Here is a 19,831-nt window from a genome sequence, read left to right on the forward strand (position 1 = left end):
CCATCACAAATATATCAAAGCAGCGCAGTTGTGCTAAATTTATAAGGAAAGCAAAATTGATAATATGGGATGAAGCACTTATAGTTAAGTGTCAAATGATCGAAATAATTGCATGGAGTTCTAGAGATATATTTGTGATGACCCAAAATATCATCTTTAAATTTAATAATTAATTATGTGTTCTAAGACCTCAAAAAGTACTATTTATCATTCCTCGGCTTGCGTACGTAGACCGTAAAATTTTCCGGAAACTCTTTATGTGAAAAATGAATTAAAATATGAATTAGAGCTTTAAAACTCAACTGAGTTGACTTTGGTCAACATTTTGAGCAAACAGACTCAGATCAGTGTTTTGACAGTTCTGGTAGGTCCGTATCGTGAATTAGGACTTGGGCGTATGCCCGAAATCAAATTCCGAAGCCATTAACCCGAGATATGGAATTTTGATGAAAAATCAAAAGTTTAAGTTCTAATAGTGACAGGATGTAGAATTATGTGCAAACGACCCCGGAATAGGATTTTGATGATTCCAACAGCTCCGTATGGTGATTTTAAACTTAGGAGCGTGGTCGGAATTTTATTTGGAAGTCCGTAGTGAAATTAGGCTTGAAACGGCTAAAATAGGAATTTAAAATTTGGAAGTTTGACAGGGGAGTTGACTTTTAGATATCGGGGTCGGAATCCAGTTCTAAAAATTTTCACAGCTCCGTTATGTCATTTATGACTTGTGTACAAAATTCGAGGTCAATCGGACTTGATTTGATAGGTTTCGACATCGAATGTAGAAGTTGGAAATTTTAAGTTTCATTAAACTTGAATTGGAGCATAATTTGTGGTTTTAGCGTCGTTTTATGTGATTTGAGATTTCAAATAAGTTCGTATGATATTTTAGGACTTGTTGGTATATTTGGTTGAGGTCCCGAGGGCCTCGGGTGAGTATCGGATGGTTAACGGATCAAAAATGGGACTTAAACAGCTACTGCAAATTTTCTTCTGCTGTGCAATCGAGCCCAAAAATCGAAGGCCAGAAATCGAGCCCAGAAATCAACCCCAAAAATCGAGCCGAGGATCGAAGGCTGGCTCGAGATACATGATCGAAGGCAGGCTCGATAGCCATGATCGAAGGTAAGGCTCGAGGGCCATGATCGAAGGCAAGCTCGAAGGCCAGTGATCGAAGGCCCAGGATCGAGGGCTATGACCAAGGCCAGTGATCGAAGGCCATAAAGATCGAAACCATGATTGATAGCCAGGATCGATGGCTGTGATCGAGCCCCAGGGTCGAGGGCCATGATTGAAGCCATTATCGAAGGCCATGACCGAGGTCAATGATCGAGGGCAATGATCGAGGACCATGATCGGACTCCTACGATCGAGGTCCAGGATAGGACTCCATGATCGAGGTCAGCTTGGACAGATCTGTAAGTTATAAAAATAGACAGGGGGGGGGGCTTCGTCCCCTTTCGCCATTTTTACCAACTTGGAGCTTGAGCATAAGCGATTATTGACAGATTTTCAAGGAAAAACATTGGGGTAAATGTTCTTAACTCAATCTTGGATAGATTTGAGGATTTGAAGGTCGAATCGTTATTGGAATTTAGTCATTTTGGTATGGTTAGACTCGTGGTTGAATGGGCATTCATATTTCGTAACTTTTGCCGGATTCCGAGACATGGGGCCCCACGAGCCATTTTTGAGTTAATTTCAGATTTTTATTTAAAAATGTAGTATTTTCTTATAGAATTAATTCTATAATTTTTGTTGACTGTATCGAATTAATTATGACTAGATACGAGTCGACCGGAATCGAAAAATCGAGGAAAAAGCATACTACTTGGTTAAATTGGAGTAAGTCGAGGTAAGTGACTTGTCTAACCTTGTGTGGGAGAAATTTTCCCTAGGATTGGTATTAATTGTAATGTGATGAAAGTCGTGTACACGAGGTAACGAGTGTGTACACGGACTAAATGTGAAGGATTATGTTTTTAAATTATGAAAATCATTGTTGCATATTAATTAAATTATTAAATCTTGTTATATTCTCCATCATTGATTTGATTTGTATACTTTAAATTTGCTTGACCTTTTCCTGCTAATTGTTTTACCTGTTTGGTTGAAACTTAGTTTCTTTTATTCTGTGCATTATTTGAAATGGATTTTCTTTAAATTAAATATTATTAATATGAAGTATTTGACATTTTAAATTTGGTATTGAAGCAACATATTAAAGATTTTGAAATATTATTTTGCTAAATTATTTATTCCTGAATGTTTTGTAAGGTTTTTTTACTCATTGTGATGGAGCCGTGAGCTATTTATTATGGAAAAATATTATTGATGATTTATGTTGGCATGAGCCATGAGCTCTTTATTGTGGAAAAATATTATTGTTGATTTATTTTGGCAAATTGAAATATTTGGGCACTTGAGGTGTAAATTATGATATATTGTGATATTAATACGCATGTGGTGGTATAAGGTCTGGGTATTGAAACGCATGCGGTGAGATAAGGGTGGCTTGATACGCGTGGCTAGTAGGGAAAACTACTAAAAGTCATACGGTGTGATAAGGATGGCTAAAACGCGGGATGCTATTTCGGGAAAAATGATTTCTTTAAAATTAAATATGAAGGCTCCCGCGGTGATATAAGAAAATGAGATATTGTGAATTTATTTATGATTTGGGACTACGAGTCGGTAACTCGGGAGTTCCCTTGTTGATATTGATTTGTGGATGCAATTGCCTTTGATTATTTGTTGTGATTTTCTTGAAGTTGAAAGGAAAGTTTGTTTTGTTTTCACGAGATATTAATTGCAATTATTTGGTGTCATTAAATGTGACATACTATTTGATTCATTTCCATAGTCCTTTTACTTTATTATATTGTTAAACATTTTACCATGAAGTTATTATTTTCCAGTAGGGCTTGACCTGACCTCGTCACTACTCTACCGAGGTTAGGCTCGGCACTTACTGGGTACCACTGTGGTGTACTCATACTACGCTTCTGCACATCTTTTTGTGCAGATCCAAGTATATCTTACCAGCCTAGACGTCAGTGAGTTACCTTCACACGCAGACTTCGAGGTATATCTGCCAGCGTCCGCAGACTCCGGAGTCCCCTTCTATCATTTTTATGTTGCTTCCTTATTTTCTTTAGACTCTGTTATATAGAGACATTAAGGATAAATTCTTAGAAGCTTGTGACTTAATTCTACCGGGTTTTGGGAGTCGAAATTATTTGAATTGTAGTTTATTTATTTCAGATATTTATTATTACTCCGCATTGATAGGCTTACCTAGTCTTAGAGACTAAGTACCATCGCGATATCCTACGGAGGGAATTTGGGGTCGTGACAAGTTGGTATCAGAGCACTAGGTTCGTAGGTGTTATGAGTCACAAGCCGGTTTAGTAGAGTCTTGCGGATCGGTACGGAGACGTCTGTACTTATCTTCGAGATGCTATGAAACTGTTAGGAAATATTCATTTCTTTGATTCTTTATCGTGCGCATTTGTTGACTTCAAAGTTTTGAACCATTGTCTTTCTATTCTCTCACAGATGGTGAGGACACGCATAACTAGATCCGATGATCAGACACCCGTGCCTATTGTTGGAGCCGCAAGAGGCCGGGGTCGGGGGAGAGGCCGAGCCAGAGGCTGAGGAAGACCACGTGATGCAGCCAGAGCACCTGCATGAGCTGCTGCACCAGAGCCACCAGTAGCTCCAGTTGGAGAGCAGGCACCTGAGACGCCTGTTACTACTCCTGCACTTCAGGAGACTCTTGCCCAGTTTTTGAGCATGTTTGGAACTCTAGCTCAGGCAAGGTTAATTCCACTTGCTCCTGCCACATCTCAGGCCGGGGGAGGAGCATAGACTCCCGCTGCCCGTACTCCAGAACCACGGGCCCAAGTTGACCATGGCCCAGAGGTGATTCCAGTACAGCCAGTTGTCCCAGTTCGACCTGAGATTAGGACAGCAGTTTCTGAAGGAGAGCGGCTCACGCTCGAGAGGTACAAAAAGTACCACCCTCCCACTTTCAGCGATTTAGCTTCAGAGGATGCTCAGGGTTTTCTGGAGGAATGTTACTGTATCCTTCGTACTATGGGTATTGTGGATTCCAGTGGGGTTTCTTTCACGACATTCCAGTTTAGAGGAGCAGCCTACCAGTAGTGGCGGGCATATGAGTTGGATAGTTCCGCTGAGGCATCTTCACTCACTTGGACTCAATTTTTAGATATGTTCTTAAGGGAGTATGTTCCTCAGAGTCTTAGAGATACATGGCGCACAGAGTTTGAGCAGTTACGCCAGGGTTCTATGACTGTGTCAGAATATGCGGTCCGATTCATTGATTTGGCTAGGCATGCACCAGCCTTAGTTGCTACTGTTAGAGAGCGAGTTTGCAGATTTATTGAGGGTCTTCACCCTAGTATCAGATACAGTATGGCCCGAGAGCTGTAGATGGACATCACATACCAACAGGTGGTGTTAATTGCTAGGATATTCGAAGGTATGCGGACTCGGGAGAGGGAAGAGAGGGAAGCTAAGAGACCCCGAGATTCTGGCACATATAATAATTCTCGTGCCCCAGTTGCATCCCGTCATGGTAGAGGTTATGTGAGACGTCCTATTCATTCAGCACTTCCATCTTCCAGTAGTATTTCGGCTACTCCCAGACCTCAGGTTCCATATTATGCACCGCCAGTGTCTTCTCTACCTCCTCTACGGGGTTCTTTCAGCGGACAGTCTAGTCGATCAGGCTTGAGCGAGTCCCAGCAGCCACGTCCTCCGAGGGCTTGTTTTGAGTATGGTGACACTCGTCATATCATGAGGGATTGCCCCAGACTTAGGAGGGGTGCACCTCCACGGATTTCTCAGGCCCCTACCTATTCCACAGGGTCCTTAGGCTTCTCAAGCCATGATTACTGCACCAGTTGCCACTCCACCTGCACATCCAGCTAGATGTGGAGGTTCGACAGGTAGAGGTTGCCCTAGAGGGGGAGGCCAGGCCAGATATTATGCCCTTCCTGTTAGGACAGAGGTCGTTGCATCCGATTCTTTTATCACAGGTATTATTCCGGTCTGTCATAGGGATGCATCAGTCTTATTTGATCCAGGCTCCACTTATTCTTATGTGTCATCTTATTTTGCCCCGTATTTGGGCGTATCACGTGATTCCTTGAGTTCTTCTGTTTATGTATCTACACCCGTGGGTGAATCTATTATTGTGGACCGTGTGTATCAGTCGTGTTTAATTGTTATCAGTGGTTTTGAGACCAGAGCTAATTTATTATTGCTCAGTATGGTGGATTTTGATATTATTTTGGGCATGGATTGGTTGTCGCCCTATCACGCTATTCTTGATTGTTACGCCAAGACGGTGACGTTGGCTATGCCAGGTCTACCGCGGCTAGAGTGGAGAGGTACCTCGGATCATGTTCCTAGCAAGGTTGTTTCATTTCTGAAATCTCAACGAATGGTTGAGAAGGGGTGTGATGCGTATCTGGCCTATGTGAGAGATGTTAGTATAGATACTCCTACTGTGGAGTCAGTTCCTATAGTAAGGGATTTTCCTGATGTATTTCCAGCGGATCTTCCGAGTATGCCACCCGACAGGGATATTGACTTTGGCATTGATTTGTTACCGGGCACTCAGCTCATTTCTATTCCACCATATCGTATGGCCCCAGCAGAGTTGAAAGAATTAAAAATACAGTTACAGGAGTTGCTTGATAAGGGTTTCATTCGGCCCAGTGTATCGCCTTGGGGTGCTCCTGTCTTATTTGTAACGAAGAAAGATGGTTCTATGCGGATGTGTATTGATTACCGCCAGCTGAACAAGGTTACAGTGAAGGACAGGTATCCATTGCCATGTATTGATGACCTATTTGATCAGCTTCAGGGTGCCATAGGGTTTTCTAAGAATGACTTGCGTTCAGGCTATCATCAGTTGAAGATTCGGGAGCCAGATATCCCGAAGACTGCTTTCAGGACTCGGTACGGTCATTACGAGTTCCTTGTGATGTGTTTTGGGCTGACCAATGCCCCAGCAGCATTTATGCACTTAATGAATAGTGTATTTCAGCCCTATCTTGATTCTTTCATCATTGTGTTTATTGACGACATTCTGGTGTATTCCCGGAGTCGGGAAGATCATGAACAACACCTGACGACTATGCTTCAGATTTTGAGAGAAAAGAAGTTATATGCAAAATTTTCAAAGTGTGAATTTTGGCTTGATTCAGTGGGATTTTTGGGTCATATAGTTTTGTGCGAGGGAATCAAGGTAGATCCGAAGAAGATTGAAGCAGTGCAGAGTTGGTCCAGACCGTCCTCAGTTACGAAAATCCGGAGTTTCCTTGGTTTGGCAGGGTATTATTGCCGATTTGTAAAGGGTTTCTCTTCTATTGTTGCATCTATGACCAAATTGACCCAGAAGGGTGCTCCGTTCAGGTGGACCGAAGAATGTGAGGAGAGCTTCCAAAAGCTCAAGACAGCTTTGACTGCAGCCCCAATATTGGTATTACCTACAGGTTTAGGGTCTTATACTGTGTATTGTGACGCGTCGCGTATTGGTCTCGGTGCAGTATTTATGCAAGACGGTAGGGTGATTGCCTACGCGTCCAGACAGTTAAAGGTGCATGAGAAGAATTATCCTGTACATAACCTTGAATTAGCAGCTATTGTTCATGCCTTGAAGATTTGGCGGCATTACTTATACGGTATCCATTGCGAGGTCTACACCGATCACCGGAGTCTACAGCATATGTTTAAACAGAAGGATCTTAATTTGCGCTAGCGGAGATGGTTGGAGTTGCTTAAGGATTATGATATCACCATTCTCTATCATCCCGGGAAGGCCAATGTAGTAGCCGATGCCTTGAGTTGTAAGGCGGAGAGTTTGGGCAGCTTAGCATTTTTACCGGTAGCAGAGAGGCCATTAGCCTTGGATGTTTAGGCCTTGGCCAACCAGTTTATTAGACTGGATGTTTCTGAGCCGAGCCGAGTTTTGGCTTGTGTGGTTTCTCAGTCTTCTCTTTATGATCGTATCCGGGAGCGTCAGTATGATGACCCCCATCTGCTTATCCTTAAGGATACAGTTCAGCATGGTGATGCCAAGGAAGTCACTATTGGAGATGACGATGTATTACAGATGCAAGCCAAGTTATGTGTGCCTAATGTAGATGGTTTGCTTGAGTTGATTCTCCAGGAGGCTCACAGTTCGCGGTACTCCATTCATCCGGGTGCTGCAAAGATGTATCAGGACACTTGAGACAACACTATTGGTGGAGGCAGATGAAGAAAGACATAGTGGGGTATGCAGCTCGGTGTCTAAATTGTCAACATGTAAAATATGAGCATCAGCGATCAGGTGGATTGCTTCAGAAGTTAGAGATTCCAGAATGGAAATGGGAGCGGATCACTATGGATTTCGTTGTTGGGCTCCCACGGAACCAGAGGAAGTTCGATGCAGTTTGGGTGATTGTGGATAGATTGACCAAGTCACCTCATTTCATTCCTGTGATTACTACTTACTCTTCAGAGCAGCTGGCTCAGGTATATATTCGCGAGATTGTCAGACTTCACGGTGTACCGGTATCTATCATCTCTGACCAGGGTACATAGTTTACCTCACGGTTTTGGAGGGCTGTACAGTGAGAGTTGGGTACTCGTGTGGAGTTGAGTATAGCATTTCACCCTCAAACGGATGGGCAGTCCGAACGCACTATTCAGATACTGGAGGATATGCTTCGTGCGTGTGTGACAGATTTTAGGGGTGCTTGGGATCAGTTCTTACCACTTGCGGAGTTTGCTTATAACAACAGTTACCAGTCAAGCATTCAGATGGCTCCGTATGAGGCCTTGTATTGTAGGCGATGCTGGTCTCCAGTGGGTTGGTTCGAACCGGGCGAGGCTAGACTATTGGGTACAGACTTGGTTCAGGACGCCTTGGAAAAGGTTAAGTTGATTCAGGATCGACTTCGTACAGCCCAATCTAGACAGAAGAGTTATGCGGATCGAAAGGTTTGTGATGTTGCATTTATGGTTAGTGAGCGGGTATTGCTCCGGGTTTCACCTATGAAGGGTGTGATGAGGTTCGGGAAGAAGGTAAAATTGAGCCCTAGGTATATTGGGCCTTTTGAGATTCTTGAGAGAGTTGGAGAGGTGGCTTACAGACTTTCACTACCACCTAGTCTTTCTACGGTTCATCCGGTATTCCATATTTCTATGCTTCAAAAATATCACGGCGATCTGTCTCATGTGTTAGACTTCAGTTCGGTTTAGTTGGACAAGGATCTATTTTATGTTGAGGAACCAGTGGCTATTTTAGATAGGCAGGTTCGAAAGTTGAGATCAAAGAACATTGTTTCCGTGAAGGTTCAGTGGAGGGGTCATCCGGTCGAGGAGGCAACTTGGGAGATCAAGCATGATATGCGCAACCGTTATCCGAACTTATTCACCAGCTCAGGTACTTTTTCTAACTCCGTTCGAGGACGAACGTTTGTTTTAGAGGTGAAAAATGTGATGACCTAAAATGTCATCTTTAAATTTAATAATTAATTATGTGTTCTAAGATCTCGAAAAGCACTATTTATCATTCCTTGACTTACGTGCGCAAACCGTAAAATTTTCTGGAAAGTCTTTATGTGAAAAATGAATTAAAATATGAATTAAAGCTTTAAAACTCAACTGAGTTGACTTTGGTCAATATTTTGAGCAAACGGACTCGGATCAGTGTTTTGACAGTTCTAGTAGGTCCGTATCGTGAATTGGGACTTGGGCGTATGCCCAGAATCAAATTTCGAGGTCCCTAGCCCGAGATATGGAATTTTGATGAAAAATTAAAAGTTTAAGTTCAAATAGTGACTGGATGTAGAATTATGTGCAAACGACCCCGGAATAGAATTTTGATGATTCTAACAGCTCTGTATGGTGATTTTGAACTTAGGAGCGTGATCGGAATTTTATTTGGAAGTCCGTAGTGAAATTAGGCTTGAAACGGCAAAAATAGGAATTTAAAGTTTGGAAGTTTGACCGGGGAGTTGATTTTTTGATATCCGGGTCGGAATATAGTTCTGAAAATTTTCACAGCTCTGTTATGTCATTTATGACTTGTATACAAAATTTGAGGTCAATCGGACTTGATTTGATAGGTTTCGACATCGAATGTAGAAGTTGGAAATTTTAAGTTTCATTAAGTTTGAATTGGAGCATAATTCGTGGTTTTAGCGTCAGTTTATGTGATTTTAGATTTCAAATAAGTTCGTATGATATTTTAGGACTTGTTAGTATATTTGGTTAAGGTCCCTCGGGCCTCGGGTGAGTTTCAGATGGTTAAAGGATCAAAAATGGGACTTAAACAGCTGCTGCAAATTTTCTTCTGATGTGTAATCGAGCCCAAAATCGAAGGCCAGAAATCGAGCCGAGGATCGAAGGCAGGCTCGAGATCCATGATCTAAGGCAGGCTCGAGAGCCATGATCGAAGGCAAGGCTCGAGGGCCATGATCGAAGGCAAGCTCGAAGGCCACTGATCGAAGGACCAGGATCGAGGCCCAGGATCGAGGGTTATGACCAAGGCCAGTGATCGAAGGCCATAAATATCGAAGCCATGATCGATGGCTGTCATCGATCCCCAAGGTCGAGGGCCATGATCGAAGCCATGATTGAAGGCCATGATCGAAGGCCATGACCGAGGTCTATGATCGAGGACCATGATCGGACTCCTATGATCGAGGTCCAGGATCGGACTCCATGATCGAGGTCACCCTGGACAAATCTGTAAGTTATAAAAATAGGGGGGCTTCGTCCCCTTTCACTAGAAGTCATGCGGTGTGATAAGGATGGCTAAAACACGGGATGCTATTTCGAGAAAAATGATTTCTTTAAAATTAAATGTGAAGGCTCCCGCGGTAATATAAGAAAATGAGATATTGTGAATTTATTTATGATTTGGGACTACGAGGCGGTACCTCGAGAGTACCCTTGTTGATATTGATTTATGGCCATAGTTGCCTTTGATTATTTGTAGTGATTTTCTTGAAGTTGAAAGGAAAGTTTGTGTTGTTTCCATGAGATATTAATTGCAATTATTTGGTGTCATTAAATGTGACATACTATTTGATTCATTTCCATAGTCATTTTATTTTATTATATTGTTAAACATTTTACCATGAAATTATTATTTTCCAGTAAGGCCTGACTTGACCTCGTCACTACTCTACTGAGGTTAGGCTCGACACTTACTGGGTACCGCTGTGGTATACTCATACTATACTTCTGCACATTTTTTTGTGCAGATCCAGGTGCATCTTACCAGCCTAGACGCCAGTGAGTTATCTGCGCACGAAGACTTTGAGGTATACCTGCCAGCATCTGCAGACTCCGGAGTCCCCTTCTATCATTTTTATGTTGCTTCCTTATTTTCTTTAGACTCTGTTATATAGAGACATTAAGGATAAATTCTTAGAAACTTGTGACTTATTTCTACCGGGTTTTGGAGTTGAAATTATTTAAATTGTAGTTTATTTATTTCAGATATTTATTATTATTCCGCATTGATAGGCTTACCTAGTCATAGAGACTGGGTGCCATCACGACATCCTACAGAGAGAATTTGGGGTCGTGACAATATTGGATATTAATGAACCGTTTGGGAGATGATTTTGTCAAGTACTACCAGTATTTCCAAAATCGACAAAAGCAGAAACTGTAAAAGCTAGCTTACGAAAGTTATACTTCTGGCCTCAACGAAAAAGATTCAACTGACAAGAAATATAAAGTAAGAACAGATCCAATATTCAGTGTCTTCTTACTTTGTATCGGAAACGAAGAAGATCATCCAATAAAAGATGATTTGGTTCTTCCTGAACACTTGGTTATCAATCCCAATGGTAATAGTAGTGCATTTAATAAGAGAAATATTTCTATCATTAGATTAAAACACAATTTGTGCAAATCGCATGATAGAATTAAAAAGATATTATAGCTAACAAAAATGAATATGTTGATCAACTAAATAAAAGGTTGATTGCAAAATTTTATAGTAAAAACAAAATATTTTTCAGTTTTTGACTCAGCAGAAAATGATACTAATAATTAGTAGCAAGAAGAATACTTAAATACTTTAATACCAAATGACCTTCTACCATATATGTTTGTTGTCAAGTTTCTTATTTATTACTTATGTTAGTGCCACCGTATATATAGTAGACTAAGTTAAAATTGATCTTCCATTGTATATATAGGTTAATTTTGAAGAAAAATAAGCTTGTCATGCTACTGAAAAACTTAGATACGCCGAATAGCTTATGTAATAGCACACATATGGTATATAGAAGTTTTGACAATGACGTCGTACATGCAAAAATTATGATACTCATTAATATGTTTCTAAGTATATTCTTATCCCTGAATTCAACTTTCATCTTCCAAAACTAAAGAATGTCCTTTTAAATTTGTGTGAAAATAGTTTTTAGTATGTTTATGTTTTGTAAATATAATAAATAGCATAAGGATAAACATTCTAAATATTGGACTATATTTACTACAATATGTTTTCTTGCACGAACAACTGTATGTTGCACTTTCAAGAGGGATATAAAGATCGACAACAAGAGTTTTGATTAAAGCAGAGCAACCAACGCATTAGGAGGAAACATACACCAAAAAATATTGTCCACAAAGAAGTGTTCGTTAAGATACTATCACATTAAATACTTTTAAACTATAATATATAATTATCTAACTAACATGACAAATTGATCATTTGTGTAAGTTTTGATGATGTCCTTTTATTTTAAATTTATGTATTATGCTAATGTAATAATATTTTTCGGTATTTAGATGAATGTTGTAATATTATACATAAAATTTCTCTCATTAATTAAATTTTATTGTTCTTCGTATAAATAAATGTTTAAATCGTCACGTGCCATTATTAACGTGCAACTCACGTTCATAGATATTAGTATAATGAAATGTTGGAATAACTTTCGTTATATTTTATGCTTTATCTTAAAATTATTTTTGTATGTATATATCTTTCCTATTATTTGTTTTATTTTTAACTTCAATCTCCCCCAGCTGGCTTGTTAACCATGGTCTCTTTATATTGTATTTGGAATGAATTTATATGATCGCGCATAGCGCGAGCAAGTTAACTTGTTTCCTATAAAACCATTAAGAAACAAATCAACAAAAATAAACTTGCACACCTAATATTATAATCAAAATATAAGTATGATTTATAGCATATTTGGCCGTACTTCTAAATCAGCTTATTTTGATAAGTTATTTTCTCAAAATTGCCTTTCAAAAAAAAGTATTTTTGGTGAGAGCAGTTTGTGTTTGACTAATCAATCTGAAAAGCACCTTTGAGAAGCAATTAGTATTTATGTCAAGCTTTTAAAAAGTACTTCGAAGCATATCTTTCTCAAAAATGTCTTTTAGGGAGAAGTTATTTTTTTAGCTTCTCAAAAACTACTTATGCTTCTAATCATAAGCTTTTTTTTTCTCTTCTAAAAGCTTTGCCAAACACCTTAACTTTGAGAAAAAGGCACTTTTGTCCCAAAAAAAAAGAAAATAAAGAAGAAGCACTTTTGGCCAACAAGAAGCGCGAACGAACATGCTATTAGAGTGAATAGGTTAAAAACGCCAAAAATTATTACCATTTTGAGAGTTTCATACCTAAATTATTGGGTATTTCACATAACTCCCCTGAACTATGAACTCATATTAAAATACCCCTGGAGGAATATGATCTACTATGTGAACATCACGCTCCAAAAACTCTTCCAAAGAGTTTCAAGTGGCAGTACACGTGGAATAAAAGTTTGCGTCAATAGGTTAAAATTCCCTTAAACTATCATTTTTTTGCAAGCTTCATACCTAAACTACTGCGTATTCGCAAAACCCATGTTAGAAATGGTTAGGTGGACTCTTTTTTAAGCTGTCACGCGCCTCTCAGCGAGTTGTCTCAATTTTTTTACCTCATATTCAATCAGGGAGTTTTTAATCTAAAGAGAGTAATAGTCCATGGGGTAGCATGAACACCAAATAATTTAGGTATGAAACTCGCAAAATGGTGATTGTTTAGAGGAGTTTTAACCATTCACTCTATGATTAGTACTAGTTGATTCTTTTACGTCCATATACCAAGAATCAAATGTTATACTTTGTGACCTGTGCACATATCGATTGCCTAACAAGCTTCTTTTGTTGAGCAGACACATTCAAGAAGTTTGACACTTTTGTGAGGGAATCAATGGTAATCGATTCCCTCTCGCTAGCTTTACATTAATACATGGGCTGGTCGCTTTGTGCATCAGCTAATGATTCCATCACATTTTTCTTCATCATTTCTTGTATTGACGGACACCCAACAAAGGTCCTAGACAATGATTTAAAAGTAGACATCTTTTGTTTCAAGCTCTCATCATAAACTCTTGCGTGGTCATTAATATTGACTAGCTTACCATCAACTAAGTCCACATGCTTTAGTAAGTGGCTCATTTTTGTTAATTTTGAGAAAGCTTTTTCATTGCCATTGTATGAGGTATAAGGTTCCTCATACTACTCAATGCCATTTTAAGGCCAACTTAAAGTAAAAATAAACAATGCAATTTAATCGACCGAGACGGCTCTGTTTTCTGCTTATGCCGATTGGGTCCTCCATTATACAATTAAAAACCAACCTGGATCCGAAATTCAAGATATATAGTCCAAATCTTTCTGTGCAGCATTTCCTCGATCAGCTTGTGAGCATATATCTCTTCCAATCACCGGGAAACTGACGAGAAATCAAATATAAGATTACAAATCATGCCGAATAGCATAAGTTTTCAACCATACAGTAGGTAATTGCAAGACTGCTGAAGAAGGAAAAGAACAAAAGAAAAAAAGGAGACTGAAATATATTTTGAGGGGAAAAAGAGTGATGCACGTACCACATCAAACATAAAGAGTAAAACCAGACTTTGTTACAACATAAAAAGGGAGGCACTGGCTATTGTAAAACTCACGCAGCCATGCAGTAAGCACAAAGCGAACTATTCTTTCGCCCTTTACTAAAGAATACCATGTGCGTGCTGCATTCAGTGGCATACGCCTTGAGCAGAGCGAATTCCATAAAAAATTAGTACTGTGTTTTGGAAAACATAGGATCCTTGCAATGTGGTTAGGGGATTGCACCAAATGCTATAATTCCATAAGTTTTGACATCTGGTATGAAAGATAGATTAGTAACCCCTACTTCAAGATAGAAAATTGATGTGAGCTCACTTCTCCATAGCTACACCAAACTGGTTAGTATACTGGCAATAGAGGACTTAAAAGAACTGAGTTTGTATCACTAGGATCTAAACACTGCTTATCCTATTCAAAGAGAAGATAGCTTAGGCAGAAGATGTCCCATATCGGCTAACACAAAGGAAAACCAAGAGCTGGAGGGATAGAAAACCATAGGGAGGAGCATCTAGGGAACATACTTACCTGGACGGGGTTAATGGGCGATCAATAAGACCCATGGCGTAGGTTGGTGACCTCCATTGCACTTTGGAGGGTTGCCTGCCTAAGGTTGGCCCAAGTGGTCGAGCCTACGTCATAATTTGTGGCAGCGGGGGCCTCCGTTCGCGCGGCCCCTACCCAAGTCATCAACAAAAGTGTTTCACTCAAGGCATGAATATTGTGTATTTGTGAATTGGTTGAGTTCCCCTTACAATTCTATGACAATATTTGTAATTTTTTTGTACTTGTTAAATAAATGAGAAACTTTTGTAGAACTCCAATTTGTTAATTTAGATTTCGCATGACATAAGGTTTTGTTAAAGAGGTGAATCCCACTCGAAAGAGAGGGCACCTGCACCGTTTTTGTTTATAAAAACAGGCATCGAGAATAATTAAACTTTCTAGAACGAGTAATGCATCACAAATGTTCTTGTACTTCTAGGTCGCCTTTCATTCCTGCTGTTTCCCATACAAACTCGAAAAGCCCCAGAACTCTGCTTAGCTGCTTTACCCCCACTCTGCAGTATATTCTGCTCAGTAGATGTTAAGATCTTTCCCATGCATAGACGAAACTTGTCCCCGCGATCAATTGCATAAAGTCCTCAACAAACTTCAACTTCAATATCCCATATGTTGCCATAAATATAATAAAGAAGAAGTATGAACACACATCGTGATGAGTGACCCAAAATTTTACTCAACTTCTTGTGCACTAAACTCTCCTGGTGGCGAGTTGCAACTATTTGCTGTGCCATTTTAATTTCTTTACTCGGACACCTACTATTTAGAAAATCTATCTCAGATTTCAGTCCAATCAATATCTCCCCGAGTACCCCTATCCATATCGGGTACTTTGTGACCTGTGCACATACTGATTTCCTGACAAGCTTCTTTTGTTGAGCAGACACAATCAAGAAGTTTGACACTTTTGTAAGGGAATCAATGGTAATCGATTCCCTCTCGCTAGCTTTATTGAAATACACAGGCTGGTCGTATTATGAATCAGCTAATGCTTCCATCACATTCTTCTTCATCCTTTCTTGCATTGACGGACACCCAACAAAGGTCCTAGCCAGTGATTTAAAAGTAGTCATCTTTTGTTTCAAGCTCTCATCATAAACTCTCGCGCGGTCATTAACATTGACTAGCTTACCATCAACTAAGTCCACATTCTTTAGCAAGTGGCTCAATTTTGTTAATTTTGAGAAAGCTTTCTCATACCATTCAGAAGGCAAAGACTCCTCATGGAATTCTTCTGGGCCGTGATTGTATAAGGTGAAATATGATATGACATGTGGTCATCTAAAGGAAATACACGTGTAACCCAATACGGGGATGACCGAAGACCGAACGCAGCCATTCCGCTTGTCACCGGAAGGGATAACGTTCATAAAGGTGTATTAAATGCTCTGCGCCTGGCAGCATTTAATAAGGAATATTCTGCAGCATTAAGAGCGACGGCCCGTTACAGAGAATTTGGCATTTATATTCACCGTTACATCATCAATGACCCTCATAATTGACATTAAAGGAGGGAACGATCCTAGGACATCCTTCCCTAGACATAGCTATAAATAGTGAGCCCAGTTATCATTGTAAAAGACATGAATTTTCTAGCTAAACTTACACTACATTCTATACAATGCTTAATACAATCTTACTTTCCCGCTTTTTGATCTCATCATTGCTGTGCTCGAAAACTTTGTTCCCGGAACTATCATCTCTGCTGTTTCATCTACATTTTAAGGCTAAGTATTGTACATTTCTTCAATTATTGCATTATTTCAGGATCAAATTAGTTCACTTGTCTAGAAACCATGTATAAATTCAACTGTACCGTTTTACGGGTAAACAGTCTGGCGCCCACTGTGGGGCCTAGACAGTCATGCAATTAAATTGATCTTTGCCTTTTTTACTAACGTGATTTGATTATTTTATCTTAGAAAAAATCACAAAAAATGGCAGATAACACTGTTAACAACACGCACAACCCTGAAATTTGAGGGGATCAGCCTCATTTCGAGGATTCAATCAGTGACACCCACAATAAAGAGAATGACGCCACGCTGGTGCATGATAGGCAGTACCCTCGACAGATTCGGGAGACAACTCTCGATGATGCTGACGAGGAGCATGTCGTGGATGCAGTGAGGGTCCTGCAAAAGAAACAGGCGATCATTCTAGGCCATCCCACGTGGCAGGATAAGGTTATGACGGAGCTGAAGCAGGAGCTATCGGGGGTTTCGAATAATGCAAACAGACAAGATCCAATTCCTCCCAGGGTTGCTGAAAACCAAACAACGCAGATTGTCGACAACAACACTCCTGGGGTGAAGTTGGCTCCGAAGGGGCTGGGGGAGCGGATCCGGTCTCAACAACGAGAACGACCCGTTCAAGAATTAATTTTTACGGTTTCTGAGTGAAGTAAATGCCCGCATGGACCAAATCCCGGACGCGCCACCAATATTGAAAGGCCCCGACTCGAAGAAGTATACTCAATTGCCGTACAAGCCGAGTGCGGCACCAGAACTAATCCCGAAGGGGTTCAAAATGCCTGAAGTGCCAAAGTATGACGGGACTTCAAACCCATGGAGCATATTACTACCTACTTGTGCGGTAAAAGGAGATGATTTAGCTCCTCACAAAATTGAATTAGTGTTGCTAAAGAAATTTGGAGAAACTCTCATATTTTCAATTTTTATTCCATATTTTTAATTTTTATTTTACTCTACAATATCATACTATTATTTTTAAGATCAGCTAGCTCTTTTCATAAATTAAAAAAAATTATTTCTTATCACTAGTTCTACTAATTATTACTACTATTTTGATTTTTATATATACAATTTCTTTTCCTTTTATTGTCACTAGTACTATCTTAGGAACTAAGTTTGATTTTCTTTCAAAAATAAAATCTTTGCTTTAAGGATTTCAGGTAGTTTATGACCCGCTCTTCTACAAAAGAGTTGGCGAGTTACGACCCAGAAATTGAAAAATCTCTTCGTTTGCGGATGAAAGGACAAACATCATCTCCTCAAAGTATAGCTTGCGAAGAAATGGAGATTGAAGAGCTTAACAATAACCAACTTCCACCACATCAAGTGGAAGAATAGTCCGATGAGGTGGCTCCACGATGTGACAGAATACTCAAAGATTATGCAAGACCGGATCATTTTGAAGGAGAATCAAGTGTGAGAAGATCACCAATTGCAGCAAACAACTTTGAAATTCGCACAGGCTTGATTCAAACCATTCAACAGTCATGTCAGTTTACTGGTGATGCGAGTGAATATCCTCACACCCATCTAATTAATTTTCTTGAATTAGTTGAAACTCGCAGGTATAATGGAGTCACAACTGACGCTATCAGGTTGAGCTTTTTCCTTTTTCATTAAAAGGTGAAGCAAAAATATGGTTGCGAAGTCTGCAAAGAGGTTCAATCACTACATGGGACCAAATGACTCAGAAATTTCTTAATAAATATTTTTCACCTGCAAAAACATTTAAAATGAAGCAAGAAATCAATAATTTTATGCAGACAGATTCCGAACCTGTATACCAAGCATGGGAATGATTAAAAGCAATGTTAAGAAAATTTTCACACCATGGTATCCAAGATACTGATATCTTATATATTTTTTATCATGGTCTTAAACCCTCTGCTAGAAATGTAATTGACGCAGCATCAGGAGGATCCATAATGAGCAAAACCACTACAGAAGCCATTCAATTGCTTAATGAAATTCAGAAAATATTGTTCAATAGCCCTCAGACAAAATGATTGTTAAGAAAGCAGCAGGAGTCAATCAAGTTGAGGCTTGTAATTCATTAGCACAACAAATTGCAACTCTGGCACAAAATGTTGAGGCTTTTCAGGTAAATTACCCAATCATCATCTCAACATGAGAACTGTGACGTTTGTGGAGGTAATCATCCCAATCATGAGTGCCAAGCTTCAACACAAAATGAAGAACACGTAAATGCTATTGGTTATAGAACCAGTTATCCATTCGGTAGTCCTATGGCACAAAAACATCCGGGATTCCAATGGAGTAACCTAAATAGTGCTGAAAATCCTCAAAGATTTTTCAATCAAAAGCAGCAGGCACAGGGACCACCTGGTTTTCAAAATCAAAATAGAGGGCAACAAGATTTTCAGCAATATCAACAACAGCCCCAAAGAGCTCATCAACAAAGCCTTGAAGACATGATGTACAAATTCATTAAAGCTACAGACGAGAAAGTTGAAAGTCAAAATTTAGCAATCAAGAATTTGAAAATTCAGATGAGCCAACTAGCAACCCTCATGTCTGGACAAATAAAAGGTGCTCTACCAAGTAACACTGAGAAAAATTCAAAGGAACATCTCCAAGCCATCTCTCTGCGGTCTGGTAAAACTCTTGATAATCCATATGCAGATGGACAAGGAAAGCCACAAGAAATGGAACAGGTAAATGAAGGTGAGAATAAAAGAGACTCCGAACTTCTAAAAGAACAAAAAAATAAAGGAAAAAAAGGTACAAGAAAATGAATTGATGACGAATTCTCACTCTGTATCCCTCCCCTTTCCCCAAATGCTAAAAAGAGAAAAGCTTGACAAACAGTTCTCAAACTTTCTAGAAATTTTAAACCAGCTTTACATTAACATACCTTTTACAAATGCTTTGAAGCAAATGTCGGCATATGCTAAATTTCTTAAAGAAATTTTGTCAAGTAAAAGAAAATTGGAAGAAGTTTCAGTGGTTAAGCTTACAGAAAAATGTAGTGCTATATTTCAAAATAAGCTTCAACAGAAACTTGGTGATCCACACAGTTTTACAATTCCTTGTACTTTGGAAGGTTGTAACGACCCGGCCAGTCATTTTAAAAGTTGTAGCCCTGTTCCCCTGTCTACTGCTCATTCTGTACTTTATAACTATTATGTGACTTGGCGAGGTAAGCGATTTGGGTCCGGAGAGATTTCAGAATGAATTGAGACACTTAGTCTCAAGGTTGAAAGCTTAAGTTGAAAAGGTTGACTAGATGTTGACTTATGTGAAAACGACCTTAGAATAGAATTTTAATGATTCCAATAGCTCCGTATGGTGATTTTGGACTTAGGAGCATATCCGGAAAATTATTTGGAGGTCCGTAGTTAAATTTGGCTTGAAATGGCTAAAATAGAAATTTAAGTTTGGAAGTTTGACCGAGGAGTTGACTTTTTTTATATCGGGGTCGAAATCCGATTCTGAAAATTTGAATAGGTCCGTTATGTGATTTATGACTTGTGTGCAAAATTCAGGGTCAATGGGACTTGATTTAATACGTTTCGGCATGAGTTTTGTAAATT

At 39.5% G+C, this 19,831-nt stretch overlaps 2 non-coding genes and 1 pseudogene across 2 annotated transcripts; 2 read left to right on the plus strand and 1 right to left on the minus strand.

Annotated features, from left to right (window-relative positions):
* The first annotated feature begins 14,020 nt into the window (after positions 1-14,020).
* On the plus strand, positions 14,021-14,136 carry LOC142178992 (U5 spliceosomal RNA). Its single transcript, XR_012707141.1, has one exon. It is a non-coding gene; the product is annotated as a U5 spliceosomal RNA (small nuclear RNA).
* Positions 14,137-14,479: 343 nt separating this feature from the next.
* On the plus strand, positions 14,480-14,640 carry LOC142178989 (U1 spliceosomal RNA). The gene has a single exon (XR_012707138.1). It is a non-coding gene; the product is annotated as a U1 spliceosomal RNA (small nuclear RNA).
* Positions 14,641-14,869: 229 nt separating this feature from the next.
* On the minus strand, positions 14,870-15,767 carry LOC142178988 (uncharacterized; annotated as a pseudogene).
* Positions 15,768-19,831: the final 4,064 nt, after the last annotated feature.

The sequence above is a fragment of the Nicotiana tabacum genome, unplaced genomic scaffold (assembly GCF_000715075.1).
Source record: "Nicotiana tabacum cultivar K326 unplaced genomic scaffold, ASM71507v2 Un00136, whole genome shotgun sequence".
NCBI lineage: Eukaryota > Viridiplantae > Streptophyta > Magnoliopsida > Solanales > Solanaceae > Nicotiana > Nicotiana tabacum.